Source organism: Anomalospiza imberbis, chromosome 16, assembly GCF_031753505.1.
Source record: "Anomalospiza imberbis isolate Cuckoo-Finch-1a 21T00152 chromosome 16, ASM3175350v1, whole genome shotgun sequence".
NCBI lineage: Eukaryota > Metazoa > Chordata > Aves > Passeriformes > Viduidae > Anomalospiza > Anomalospiza imberbis.
This window is the reverse complement of record NC_089696.1, coordinates 5,200,320-5,205,880: the sequence shown is the minus strand read 5'-3', so window position 1 is coordinate 5,205,880 and position 5,561 is coordinate 5,200,320.

The following is a 5,561-nucleotide window of genomic DNA, read 5'->3' as shown; positions in this document are numbered from 1 at the left end:
TTTCATCTGCTTGTGCTCTAAGATGGCCTTAAGAATTGAAAATGTATTTTGCAAACATGCTTTACAGGGTTTCTTGGCCAAGCTAACATGCCAAACCACAAAGTGATGTGCACTGCCTTAGGCTGGCATACCCATGATTTAACAGGGAGAACAAAGATAAATTAATTCAATTATTTCAGGAAAAGATATAACTTGTTCAATAATTAAGATAGCCCTTCTTTTATTCTACCATTGCACCAGTCAAAGTTTAAGACAGAATTTTAAAAATCAAATTTTGAGCTTAATTTATTTTCAAGATCCACACATTTGAAGCCGAGCAATGCTACCAGCTCCTTTAAAGTGAGCAACAGAGGCTCAGGAATGTAAACTACTTGACCAAGAGCCTTACAGGAAAATTCAGTGCAGAAACCAGTCTCCAGCACATCAAACTTACAGCTGGACTTGACTGCCCTGCTCTACTGACTTCCTTTTGTCCTCCATGGCCAGAAAGCTCCTGTGAACTTTCCAGGGAAGTGTTGTGTGTTGCAATTGGACTCAGGCACCACAGATAGCAGGAACACTCAAAAAGCCATCAAGGCTAAGGCAAGCTTCTTCTTGATGTGTATCCATCCTAGCACACACAGAGGTTCATTCTAAATATGCAGAATGCTCAAAAACAACATTATGCCAATAGAATATTTTGCCAGCTGAAATATTTTCTAATTCAAAATTATACCACACATTCCACATATTCTTCCTCTTTGATAGAGCTAAATAAACATGATCCTGAAAAGTCAGTTATTGTTTAAAAGCCATGTACAGATGTCTTAAGTGTGCAGCCTCAGAAATTACCAAACTCAATAAAATCCCAGTCCTCATATATTCCAGACAAGAATAAGAAACATAACAAGTACTTTCTGTGCACAACAACTTTTACTATACATTAAAAAATCCATTTTCACCACAATATTTAGCTTCTGAGAGTGGGCATCTGTGCTGTACTGATGTCCCTTCTCAAGTGAGGCATTTCTCACTGGTATTTAGCTGGCCACACCTTCTGCTCTAAACACTCATACAAGAGTACAATGAAAACGGGTCTAGATTTTCTCATTTACAATATGCCTTCCTCAAAACTCATGAAAATGTCCGTTTTCCTTTCCAACCAGTGGCATCAACAATTTCAAGGATACTGCAACAGCAGTTAAAATAAATATGCATAGAGCATTAACTGGTGAAAAGGATCTGAGATTTAAAAAAAAATTAAGATAAAATTACAGTTAGCATCAAATTAAATACAAAATGTAGTGATGGTGCTTTAAGAATTGAGAATGATTTTATCACAGTAAAGCACACAAATCTAAAGTGTTATTTAAAAGCAGAGCTTAGTAATGACTGTAGTTACAAATGGTTAGGTTTTATGCTATATATTTGATTGAACCTGTGTTTAGTGTGGTATGGATCATTGCTTTTATATAAGTGGCAAGCTTCACTTATATTTGGAGTTGCATCTCATTTTTAGGATTCAGATGTACTTTACTACTGTTTTTCCATGTTATGAAAAACTGTGCTAAACTTTACTCCTCCCAGCTTACACAAGAGGTGTGGGATGAGCCCTGTTCAGGTGTATCTGGCACAATGTCACTGCACACAGAGCTTTTCCAGCAAACATTTCCATTGTCAATAAAGAAATTGACACCTATATTTCGATTCACTTTTACACTTCAACGAGCTCACTAAGGTCTATCTGTTGGCAGTATGCAAAGCATATATTCTGAATTCCATGGCAGTTTGCAGAAATGCCAGACTGCAAGTGTCACCTCGCCTCTTTCTAAGCCAGGCATTGAGCAATGACCAGACAAAGTGGGTACAGCTTAGCTGAGGGCACAAACCTCCTCATACTTTCACTGCCTGACTAGACAGATGCAGATTTCGATATGTGCCACTTCACCAAGAGAAGGTACAGAGTTTTTCTGTGCTGTGAGTCAGGTTACACAGATTTCGAGTGCCTCCGGAGCTTCCCCCAGTGGTGATTGCTCATCTGGAATACTCAGCAGCAGCAACAGCAAAGCACTTTCATTTCCTCCCCCCTGATTCACGTGGGATCTGTCAGCAAAAGCAATTCTGACAAGTGCTGGGGAGGAGCCGCAGGAGTCAGAGCCAACAACTCTCACACTGCTTCATTACAGCCCCTGCTTAAATTCACACCCGGGACACCAGCATGAGATGTTGCTCCTGAGGGACAAACTGCATTCAGGGGATCTTTTTCCAGGAACACTTCATCCACCCCTCCTTGAGAGCTTTAAAACAAAGTTTTCTTCAGAGGCACATCAAATCATACATCAAGAAGGCAAACTGGCTTTGCAGCCTTGCAGTAATCAAAAGTAAGGCTCGATGGTGAGCACCATCCCTCATGCACTGATAAATTGGTTTCTCTCCTGTTTTCATTATGCACTACTGGAGTTATGTTCATTGAAGTTAATGGGAGTATTTCCATGGACTTTGGTGTGTAGTAGGTCATAGAATAAGTTTCTCCATACGTTGTAGTCTGAGGGCCAGAGCAGCACTTACTCATTTTAAGCACTATTTTAAGATTTGATGGATGACTTAGCTCTGTTTTCCCAGTTTTCCAAGGACGCAAGGCGAAAACAAAGCTAAATACAACATACTTCATGGCATTCTCCTTTTTTTTCTTGGTTGGTTGTGCTGCTGTTGGGGGAAAAACGAGCATTTTGTACAGCCGATAAATCATTTTTGTCACCTTAATCTTTTATTGATCTCAATAAAAATTGCATTTTGTTTCTTAACAAAAATTCACCAAGAAGGACATCACATCCAGAGATGTGTATAATGTAGGAAATGCTCATCATTTAACATTCTTATTTATGGGACAAGATATGGATTTTTGTGGAAAAATCTTCACCTGTTTTTGTAAGGTGATGCATCATATTTTTAAAGATGTGCTTGACTAAAAGGCAGTTTGTTTACCAACTACACTAAGGAGTCATATATTATTGTGAGGTTTTATATAAAGAGATTATAAAAACACTTTTTTGAAACAGTAAAGGGGAGGGAGTAGGGGGCTTTTCCCCACTAAGTCTGTCCTGTCACTTCAGGTTGGTACATCAAAGTCATTCCATCTTGTTTCAGATGATCACACTGGGAAATCTTAGGGGAAAAAAGAAAATAAAGGAAAAGTGATTGCTAAGGGAGCCCTGCAGTTCCCCATGAGGATCAGTGACACCACTCTCCCACTGAACACACCAGAGACAGAAACAAAACACCTTGATCATATCCCATGCTGGCACTCTTTCTGACCATCTCTGAGAATCCAGAACCCGTGCTGGAGCAGGAGTCTGGGCTCCCATCAGCAGCACACTGCCAGAGCAGGATTTCCTGTCTCCAGCCCAGCACAGGATGCACTCTAGAAGCCATGGAAAGGGGGACCAGTAACTTTTGCACAATCACACACCAAGTTGCTGACTACAGACATGAGCCCCACCAGTCTGACACTTTCCTATGTCTCACCAGGGATGAAGTGTAATTAATTCCAATTATTCTTCACCATAATTGTTTGAAGAATCTTTAGACCCTTCTCCTTTCTACATTCTGGCAGCATCTTTAGCGAAGGCTTTAGTGCATCATAACTCTGTAACTAGAATTAATATGTGCTTGCAGTAATTGCTTAATAAAGGTTTCACTATAGAGTAAGCTAAATGAGGGCCAGAATCTTTCCCATTTCATTTTCATAACCTACAGGACTACACCCAAAACTGGCTCCAAGAACTGACTTGCAGTCTGCAATATATCCAGGCTGCCTTCCTGCCAAGACAGGCAAAGCACAGGAAAAAGGCCTCTGCAATCCCTCTTTGCAATGGAATTAAAAAATGCAGTCTGAAAAGTCACCAGGACTCTTGGGCCTAAGATTTCTATCCATCAAATCAAGACAGAGTCTGCACCAAGAGTCCCCTCAGTCTCTTACAGAAGGAAATTGCGTGGTCAGATAAGCATGTCCTTAACATCAAAGCTTCATTGCTCATAAAATTATCATCAGAACCATCTCTCACGTGAGACAATCCATTCTGCACAGCAATAGCTACACCTTTGATTTCCTCCAATTATGGGTACAGGCTGCTTTGGGAGGGTTTCAAATCCAATATCTCAAACAGACCACAGCACCAGGCTTTCTCAGCATATACTGCTGCATAAAGGATTTTTTTTTTTCATTTTAATACTAGTCCCCAAACCATTTTTGTATCATACTGTCTTTGTCAAAAGATTAACCTTAAGCTGAAACAAGGACTGTTTCTTTTTATCAGACTCTTGAAAGTCTCCAAATATTCATCTAGATTTAAAGATAGAAAATCCTCATGTTTTTCATGTTCTGCTAGTCAGTCTTTGCTTGTTCATAGTCTGGGCACATACTGTTTTAGACTTTAGAGAAAAAAAGTTCCACCACTGCCCATAATAAACCAGAAGGCACTTACTCCCTGCTCATTCCTGTAAGAAGTGAAGCTGAAGAAACACTTTCTCTGTTCTTTATTTGTTTTTCAGGGTCAGAAATTCAAGGCACATTGCACAGGCTTCTTATACCATGGCTAGAGGTCAAATCTCGTAATACATGACTTGTCAGTATCTTTTAGCACAATTGATAGGAGTGTGCTGCTGACTCTTGCATTCCAGACTGAGAAGAAAATGTCCAGAGCAACTGAGGTTATATGATAGATTTTGTAAAATATCACCAAGTCTCAAGCAAGAAAGATGGTGTTGGAGGCTAAGAAAAAGGGCTGCACATCAACCTTACAAAATGCCAGAGTTTTGATTGATGTTCAAAACTGGTCATTAACAGCAGTGACTCCTGCCAGCCACAAAAATCTCTACCTACTTTAGGAGGAACTCATAAAAATTGCTCCTTTGCTATAGTTTGTAAACACGTAGAAAATATAAAGGTGAAATTCTGGCCATCTTGGAGTAAATGGAGAAATTCTGTCTGCTTCTATAGACACACAACTGTACAAAATGCTATTTATGAGGGGGCAGGAAGAGCCTAGAATGAATCTAATTTTTCATAAGTAAAAGGAACTGATATGTTCTCTGTTAGTATGGAGAATTGGCTTCCAGTAACTTGCAATTGATCTACCCTCTGTTATGTACAGAAGTGTTTCCAGCAGATCCTGTGAAAGGGAAGGTAAATGCAACCAGCAGATGTGGCTGCAGTCAGAGACAAGGACTGGGGCAGGAACTCAAGATTTAAGGCTAGGAAAAATGATAGCCATTGTTTCTTGTTTTGATCTCAGCTTCAATTAGCTAATGATAATAAAATCTTTTTAGGATTCTGAAAGCTTACTAAGGACATATGAATACCCAAAAGCAGGTTTTCTTCCATTAACTGCTCCATCTATTTCCCTAGCAATCAGTGATGTAAATAAATCTCACACACACACCCTCAACAAAATCCTCTCCTCACTCGCCTTTATTTGCAGTTCTGCTCAGGTGAGAGTACAAGAGAGGATGGTAAATCATCAGGGAAAGGTGAAGCTACAAACACACAACACCAGCCCATTTTCTACAGAAAAAAAAAAAAA